Here is a 10,096-nt window from a genome sequence, read left to right on the forward strand (position 1 = left end):
GCCATTAAAACTTAATTTGATGATAACTTTCAATCTAATAGTCCGACTAGGGCTCATGACCAGTCGATTTGATCGTTACAACATCAAGATAATTTTGGTGAAATGAGATTAAGGATCTAATGACCAGAATCAAGATGCATATTTTCAATGTGAAATTACCTTTTTACCCTCCATGTGAGGTTAAATACGGGTTGCAAAATAGGGTGTCAACATCATCCTAAATTTTAAGAAGTTTCACTACAGTCTAAAAAAAGCATGACTTGTTTCAGCCCATTTTTTCCAAGGGTTCATTGAAAATGGTTGAAACAAATGCTAAAAACTGGCACGCTAATTAAAATCTAACTAATCTTCTTGCAATGGTCATTAAAACTTGTGAACTAAACTAAAACACTGAAATCCTGCGTAATTGTTTCCTCCAAATTTTTACATTCTTCAACGGAATTCTAACACAACCCTCTGAATAATGTCTCTCTCTCACACAAACTCGGAATTCAAAAAACCAATTTTCGAATAAAGTCTTTGCTCACTCTCTTTGAAAACCCATTTTCATTTTGTTCAATGGAGAGAATGAGAACTCTTAGAAAATTCTCTCTCTCGCGCGGAGCTCCTCTCATCTCCGACGATAGGTTGAGGCGCAGTGGTCGGCGATCCTATCTCCGATGATAGTCAAAGCCCTCTCCTCTACCGCCTTGTCCGATCGATTACAGGTCTCTTTCTCTCTCTCTGTTTGTTTCCTGAGAAAAAAAAAATCAAATCTGAAAATTACCTAGTAGAACTTTGCAAAGAATTTTTGGTATTCTCTCTTGTTTTCTCTCCCTCATTCTCTCCATTGATATTTCTTGGAAAAGATGATTCTGGTTACCAAAGGAGCCGGTTTCATTGGCTCTCACACTGTGGTTTAGCTTCTCAATGAAGGCTTTAGGGTTTCGATCATCGACAATCTTGATAATTCCGTCACTGAAGCTGTTGATAGGGTTCGTGATTTGTTTGGCCCTAAGCGTTCTCAGAATCTTGAATTCCACCTGGTATTCATTTGTGTGTGTGTGTAAATTTCTGTTTTGTTTGGTTACCGAGAAAATGAGGGAAAAGAAGGTTATAAATTAGAGATTCTTGAATATCTTGAGCAATGCTGGTTTTGATTTTCGGGAGATTTGTATTTTCTTTAAATTTTTTTTTTAACAGTTTCTTGGCAACCAAACGGTGGCCTTCTAAGGTTTTTGGCTTTTGGTTACATTACGTGTTGGTTTTATTGCAGGGTGATCTTAGGAATAAGGATTTGGAGAAGCTCTTTTCTCAAACACAGTATGTTTAATTTCAATTACGTGTTGGTTTTACTATACTAGAATAATTTCAATTCATGTACAATGAAGTAAAATACAATTAAATGGGAAATTTTTTTCATATTTCATTTTTGTCCTGCTATTTTTCTTTTTGTTTGCTTAGACTAGTAAGTTTCCTGTGAAACATGGTGTTTGGGCTTCTGGAAGATGAGTGGAACAAATAATTAGATCTCTTGCACTTGAATTTCAAACAAAGTTTGCACCAAGATCTCCTTTTCATTGGAATTTCACAAACTTGTTACAATTTCCTTCCCTAAATTGGTTTGCAGTAATTTCTTTTAAGCTGCTGTGGAATTTTATTCTTACAATTGTCTCTGTCACATTGTATTATGAAAATAATGTCATGCAGCTAAGAATTTAAGGACTTAAAATCTCAAATTTTTGTGTTAATTTTCTTTGGTTGGCAGGACTACAGATCACACTAAATGGGTTGGCGCATTTCACAAGAAGCAGGATTTTATTGATGTTGTAGAGGTATATGTAGCTCCTCAGAAACTGAATGATTTTAAGGCTATCAGTTATATAAATTGGTAGTCTTTCCATTGGAGTGAAAAATCATTTTCCTTTTTATGCTTTTGTGAAACTAGTCTGTCTTGTTACTGAAACAATTTTAAGTTGCTTTCAATCCCCATTAGCACATGCATAAATATAATTCTTCATAGGTTTTGTTGTGAGTTAGCTTGCCTTGCTGTGAGAAACCGTGCCTCTGGCCCATTTTATAGGATGTTGGGTCAAACCCACATGAATGGGTGGAGTTGTGTTATTGTCTCTCAAAATGGAGGTTCGAGTAGTTCTATTTTCCCCCTTTAGATTAAGGGTTTGACAATGGAGTCGCCACTTATTTAATTATTGGAATAAATAAGAAAGCCAAAATTGAAAAATTCCTCTTTTTATTAATTTGTAATTGAATTTACATTGATCATAGGAAAATTACATGGCTTTGGTTCTAAATACAATCTAAGATAAAGTACATGGTTTTGTTTCCTAGTTACAATCTAAAAATCGAAAATTACATGGACAAGCATTTGATCTACTAACCCTTGATCTAAGCTCGGAGGCTATGTTACAAGGTGGGAAGGTGTTAGACACCCACCTTGACCGGTGAAACCGGTCTTCTAGACTACGGTGGCCAACATTCATATCACATCATCTAATATGTCAATCAATTTACATGTTGAATTTAATGTGTATGTATGTGATAAACCCTAATTCAATTTATTAAGCATTGCATTTGGATTGAAAAATAAATTCTAGTGAACGTGTGTGGATGATGATAACCTAGATTCAAGGATTTGAAAGAATTATTAAACAAACATATTTTTCATATTTTTGATATGGATTTAAGATTAAATTTAGTGATATGCATGAACATGTGATGAATAACCAAGAACATGTGAAGAACACATAAAAACAATTAAGAACATTCAAACATATTCAAGGGAATTATCATGCTTTAATTTTAAATTCTCATCATGGCAACATAAACAAACAGTTAGGGAAGGTGATTATACTTTCATGCAAGATCTATATGGTAGAGAAGGGGACTCTTGATGGAGGTGCTAAGGGTGGAGGAAAAGAAGAGCTAAGAAAGGGAGAGTGAGTCTCACTTAATACCTTGAGTCTTAGGAAGACCAAGATATGATAAGACTACTTAATTTCACTAGAACTCAAGAGAAGAGAAGAGAAGAGAGAGGGTTTTTTTTTTCCTTGGAATGAATGAGAGGGTGGGTTTATATAATAGTGGTAGAGGAAATATGAATGGAAGGCCATTTAATAAGAGTTGACAAAGAATCATAAACCTAGACCTCAATTTAGTCTTAGGGAAAATCCGGTGCATTAAATGGAGAGATTGGTGGGAGTGAGGAGCAAGCCAAAATTCGGTCTTCCTGTAGCTTCTGTAACAGCCTGTAGAGCTAACTTCAAAAAACCATATCTGACTCAATTCTAATCGGAATTGTCTCGTTCTTGTACTCAAATTGAAGCCCCGAATGTCTAGTTTCTGAGAAAATTAACCTCATTTACAGATTCAAAATATTCTGAGGGATATCGATGAAATGGTGAACAGAGGTCATTTGTTAGAAAATGGTTTTAGCACAATTAACATTAATAGGTCCCAAATTAGCTTCCAATTAACATTAAATGGCTTCAATCACTCTCATTGCCGACTTAATTGGTTCCAAATTTATTCTAATTAAAAGATAATTGTACAAATTACTTATTAAATAATTAATATTTAACTATCTAGTTAATTAGGTATGTGCAACCTTACCATAAAATATAGTCCTAACCAATCAAATTATGACACATCATCGATCTCAAATTGATTATACTTATAACCAATTGAAATCAATTGTTCATAATCATATATAGTCAGACTCAATTTGTGATAGTGCATCTCAGCCATTAAAACTTGATTTGATAAAAACTTGATTTGATAATAACTTTCAATCTGATGGTCCGATTAGGGCTTATAACTAGTCGATTTGATCATTACAACATCAAGATCATTTTGGTGAAATGAGATTAAGGATTTAATGACCACAATTAAGATATATATTTCCAAGGTGAAATTACCCTTTTACCCTCCATGTGAGGTTAAATGTGGGTTGTAAAATAGAGTGTCAACAGAATGCCCCACATTGGCAGAGCTTGAAAAGTGAATGTCAATGTATGAAAGAGACACCTAAATTTGCAATCAGTATTTAATCGTGGTGAATGTATGATGCATGTAGATAAAAATGCAGACAGTCATATTCTGGATCAAAATGCGGACCAAATCTCAAGAGAGATTGCCTACGTACCTCTTAGTGGGAGGATTAGGTCTAAACATAGTTCATGCATGCAGCCTTTTTTTTTTTTGTTTTTTTTTTTTTTTTGGAAAAAAAAAATGAGTACAAGACATGCTTACCAGTGGTCTGATGGATTTGAAGTTTTGGACGTGCTTCCCAGAGGTTCGTGGATTTGAAATTTGGACATGCTTCCCAGAGGTTCGATGGATTTGAAATTTGGACGTGCTTCCCAGAGGTCCGATGGATTTGAAATTTGGACGTGTTTCCCAGAGGTCCGATGGTTTGATTTTGGACATGCTTCCTAGAGGTCCATTGAAATTGAATTTGGACGTGCTTCCCAGAGGTTTGATAGTTTGAAGTTTTGACCTGCTTCCCAGAGGTCAGTGGATTTGAAATTTGGACGTGCTTCCCAGAGGTCCGATGGATTTGAAATTTGGATGTGCTTTCTAGAGGTTCAATGGTTTGATTTTGGATGTGCTTTCGAGAGGTCCATTGGAATTGAATTTGGACGTGCTTCCCAGAGGTCCATTGAAATTGAATTTTGGACGTACTTTTCAGAGGTCCGATGGTTTGAAGTTTGGACGTGCTTCCCAGAGGCTAATGGATTTGAATTTGGACGTGCTTCCTAGAGGTTCGATGGATTTGAATTTTGGACGTGCTTCCGAGAGGTCCGATGGTTTGAAGTTTGGACGTGCTTCCCAGAGGTCCAATGGATTTGAATTTTGGACGTGCTTCCCAGAGGTCCGATGGATTTGAAATTTGGACGTGCTTTCCAGAGGTCCAATGGAATTGGAAGGTATTATTCATATCGATGTGTGTGGGCCTTTTACCCTAATACCTGCAAAATAAATACTTTCAATTAGTAACAGAGTTATTCATTGAAAAGACTTTGGCATACCTGGTGAATGCCCCTAGTTTGGGACATATTCCATGCTTCAATGAATGCTGAAGATGGACAATTGACTTGATGTTGCACCACTAGAGAATATGAAAGAGGATGATAGCTTTCTGTTCCTAAAGAAGAATTTAATGAAGATTTTTTTTTTTTTTTTTTTTTGGAAGAAGAATTTGGAAATTTTGAATTTTTTGAAGGAATTGATTTTTTTTTTTGGTTGAAAAAACTATCCTTTGAATGAGAATAACTTTAGGTGGAAGTTGATGCGGATTGCTAGATAATTCCTTGCTTAGTTCCTGCAAAAAGATAATTTCAATTAGCAATGGATTTATTCATTGAAATGAATTGGAAGTACTTACCCAATGCCCCCAATTTGGGGCATATTCCACGCTTAATTTTAAATTCATTCTAGAGTGCTTATTTAGTGCTGATGTTGGTATTGAGATTTTTTTGGCTAAACACTCGGTATTGGGATTTGATTTCATTTTGTGGTGTTGTTGGGTGTTGGGTGTTGCTGGGTATATTTTGTTTGGAAAATAAAAAAGTGCAAGAATTCTAAAGAAAATAAAAGAAAGTGAGGATTCTTTTAAAAATTCATTTTCTTTATTTTTTTTCTTTTAATTAATCTTTTCAGAATTTTTTTGTCTGACATAGATAATAAAATGTTGATGTGGCTTTTATAATATTTAATTAATTGATTTTATATTATTATGTTAGCCACATGTGCACCAACAAGATAGACCATTTGCCACGTAAGTATTTTCCGTTAGTGAGTTAACAGTAGGGACTAAATTAACTACAAGTTGAAAATAACAGGGACCAAATTGACCGTAACCTCAAAATGTAGGGACTAAAATGGTGTTTTCGCCAAAATTTTTCTAAAAGTGATGATTAATATGTGCCCTAAGGGCATACATTAACCAGGCCAATACATTAACCAGACCCAACTTTCATCTCCAAAAAGTATGATTTAGGCTTAGTTGAGTCTAAATCTTCTATCCCACTTTTCCTATCTCACTCTATACTCCACAAATAAAAAATTGCCGAGTGTCCACCTACTTAATGAAATGCTAATTTTCTACTTTCTCTTATCTCAGTTTCCTAAAATAAAAACCAACACATCCCCACCAGCTACCACCACTGGTCCACCACCAACAACTAGCTTTGATGCCACTTCATCAACAACAACCATCCACCACTAGTTATGTTTGTGTCCCAATATACCATACAATTTTTTGAATATGTTAGATGTTCATTCAACCAAAGTATTCTCAAGCGGCTAATGTTTGTTTTATTATGAAATTCTTAAAATCGAACCAAATGGACCCATGCGTACTCCTATATCATGAAATAGTCCCCTTCTATTTTAAAAGCAAATGCAAGATTCTAAATTCCTAAGACAATAATATCAAAGTATATACCCAACACAATTTATTTTAAATACCACAAGAAAATCATAGCCACAAAGCCACTTGAAATTTTTTATTTTTTTTCTAATATACTTTATCAATCTACCAAAATAGACCATTGGTTGGTAGATTCGATGAATAGTTGTTAGTAGATGAAAGGACAACACAATTTCTCAATACCTGTACCCAATCATGGATTTGAAAACAACAAGGCATCTGTAGATGGTTGTATAGTGGCATCGGCGTTGGTTGGTGGTGGTGGACCAGTGGCAATAATTGATGGGGGATGGTTTCGTTTTTATTTTATTTATTTTAAGAAATTGAAATAAGAGAAGGCAGAAAATTAGCACTTAATTAAGTAGGTGGACATTTGGCAATTTTTTATTTGTGGAACATAGAGTGGGATAGAAAAAATGGGACAAGAGATTTGGACTCAGCTCAGTTGAGTGAGTGTAAGTCTTTGTTTTCTATATTTCATTAATGAGTGAGTGTAAGTCTTAGTTTTCTATATTTCTAATGAAATGTGAACAGCAATGGAAAATTACCAAAAAAAAACAAATTTGAGAATGACCAAGCTCTAGATGTGTAACAATCACACTTGATGCATTATACATTTCCTACAAGTGTATCTTTCCAATCAAATCTAGAATATGAAATTGGAGCTACACAATTCTCTCCATTGCCCCTAATGCACAAGAGGTTTAGACTTGATATGTTGTAATAATAATGATATAAGTTTATAGAATATTCATTTGTAAAATGAATAAAATGAAATTTTGAGATCTGGAATTTTCTTTGTAAAAATTCAAGTTTCAAGATGTTTGATTGGTCTAGACTTTTTCTTAATTGATTGAAGTTGTGAGAAAGGCTTCTCGATCGGTAGAAGATCTTGCTCGATTGATCAAAGTGATCAAGAAAATTGGTCTGAAGCTTCTGCTTGACTCAATTGATGCTCGATTCCTATTCGATTGATCAAAAAGAGCCTTCGATTAATGCTCGATTCCTCTCGATCAATCGAGCCTCGTAAAAACTGGTTTTGCAGAATTTTCCGCAGAATTTGTGGTAACCACTCTGAACGTTGGGAAATGTTTTAAATCTTGTAAACGATTTTATGAGGCATTGTAACTCTCCATATGTGGCGTTTGGTGTGGGAGAATCCATATTACTCCTGGTATTTAGATTACTGGGAATATGATTTCTTGCAATCTGGATGCCTAGGAATGTAACAACTCTTATGTTTAGTTTAATTGAGAATCTAGTAAGATTCCGAGGAATGTGAGATTATAATGTTTGGTTTATTCCTAAAAATCTTAAATGAATTATTTATTTTTCTCATTCTATCCTTAGATTTGTAAATCCAATATCAAGACTCTTTTTTTTTAAATCTTCTTCTAAATAAATAATGAAAAACAAAATATAAACTATAAATTATGATAAATTCATTAAAACTATAGTCTAACTGCCTCCATAAACTGCAATAATAAGAGACAAAGTTGCTGCCAAATTATAGGTTGAATGCAATAAAATAAATCATACCAATTAAAGAATGAAGTATCCATAAATCAAACTAAGAATTTACACCATTATTTGAATATAGCAACTAGTGGTCAAATATATCACCAAAGCCACCTTTGGCATAAATCCTAAGACCTTCCAATGCGTTTCAAAATCCAAAAATGCGCATACAAATATGATGGGTTGTTAAAAATTAAAAATCTACACGTTCTGTATCATTGTATAACAAACATCAAAAGTACTAGATAGGATACAAATTAATCAAATTGTCTTGTAACGTATGAATCTAGAAACAAAGCCATTAATCTAAAAACAAAAAATAAAAAAACCAGATGAAGCCACCAATCCATATGTGTGTGTATATATATATATATATCAACTAAACAAAACCAAGATTTGAGATAGGAATAGACACATTAACAAATTTTTATGGAAATAGATTCATAAATAATTTGTTGAACAACAGACACACATAACAGTAAAAGTGAATACCTGGCAACAATGGAGGGTTCCCTTCAAACATTTTTTTTTTCACATGTGAAACCTAAATCGAACTTTGTTAATGAATATATCTATAAAGTTGTCTATCTTATTTATGTTGTTTTGGTGGAAAGAGACAAAAATAAGGGAAAAAATATTGATGATTTGTTTTATATTTTATCTCAATTGCTTAAATGATAAGGAAAAATTGTTAAAATTGTCAATTTATAAAAAAATACAATTTCCTTTAAGTTTGGGAATCTGGATACCCGCATGTTTTAAAGGGAATCCACATTCTTACAGAATGGGGGTTGAGAGGGAATCTAGATTCCCATGACATTTGATTATATAGAGTGATTTGCAACCAAATATGAGAATCTTTAAACATTCTTGAGAATCCTAAAACATTGCCCCGCACCAAACGCCACAAATGGGTATAAATAGAGATTTATGTTCACTTGAAACACAAGAAATCTTGTGCGTATTCTCCAAAATTGCTATTTGTAGAACCCAATAGCTTGGTTGTATCCTGGAGACAAGTTTGTAAAAGTCCTTTAGCAATTTGCGTATGAAGACAAATATTGTTTAAGGATAACATTCAATTATGCCTCCAAGTCAATCACTAATTTCTATTTACTTGATGTGTTCATTTTGTTTTTTCATTATTACTCCTTGATTTGGTGAAATCCCCAACAAACAGAACATGTTGGCAGGACAAATACTGTAGGTATAAATTTAGAGCCTGGGTTTGCCAATTATCAAATTTTAAGCCAAGTTGAATTAATTATCCAATTACGTAATGGGATTCAAGGCTTGGTCACAACATGCTCACCATAAATGTTTATTAAAATGGATGATCAATAGATGCCCTAAGGGCACTTGGACCTTACTACTATTCATAAGTTATGAGTTTGTTATTTTAATTTTCTAAATATAAGATGTGATGATTAAGCTCAAATATTACTTATCACACTTACTGCTAGTTTGAGGCTCTTGACATGTGAATATTAGTCAAATTTAAAGATTTTGATCCAAATCCATATTCTTACCCTTTCCAAATGGGTACTACCCAAATCCAAATTTTGCATAAAAAAATGGAGAGAGAAAAAAGAGAATATGGAAAATTTGAGATTCCTACGGTCTTGTGATGGGCAGTACTTAAACAACAGTTCTCATTGTTTAAACACTACAACATATATTTTTACAATATTTTTTAATTTATATATATATTTACAACACTTAAGTTGAATTGGATGCTCAAAATGTGGTCAACCTTCTTCACTCTTCCAGGCCTTACAATAACTCCTTTTTTTCTCTGCTTAATGATTGTAGGTTCCTCCTTCGCCAGTTCTAGCAAGTCAGAATCAGCCATGTCTTTTGGGAAGTGAATAGATGTGCGGATTATCTTGCCAAAGGAGATTGCACCCTTGAAGGGAATTCTGTTGTTTTAGACACTCCTATTTCGAAATATCTTTGTATTATTTTAGATTCTGATGCTCTTGGCCTGTACTCCTTAAAGCTTGTAGCCAACATTTCGCATTTTATGACTAGTTAATGTAGTATTCCCCTTTAACAAAAAAAATTAAAAAAATAAAAATAAAATTAAAAAAAAAACAATATTACTAAAAATTTCTTAATAGTCCTTGATGGAGCTCGCACGTGGGCCCC

The 10,096-nt window shown here is 33.7% G+C and overlaps 1 long non-coding RNA gene across 1 annotated transcript; it reads left to right on the forward strand.

Moving 5' to 3' along the window:
• Window positions 1–977: 977 nt before the first annotated feature.
• Window positions 978–1,814, forward strand: LOC115984321. Its single transcript, XR_004090482.1, has 3 exons — window positions 978–1,025; window positions 1,256–1,302; window positions 1,748–1,814. It is a non-coding gene; the product is annotated as an uncharacterized LOC115984321 (long non-coding RNA).
• The last annotated feature ends 8,282 nt before the right edge of the window (window positions 1,815–10,096 follow it).

This window comes from Quercus lobata, chromosome 4, assembly GCF_001633185.2.
Source record: "Quercus lobata isolate SW786 chromosome 4, ValleyOak3.0 Primary Assembly, whole genome shotgun sequence".
NCBI lineage: Eukaryota > Viridiplantae > Streptophyta > Magnoliopsida > Fagales > Fagaceae > Quercus > Quercus lobata.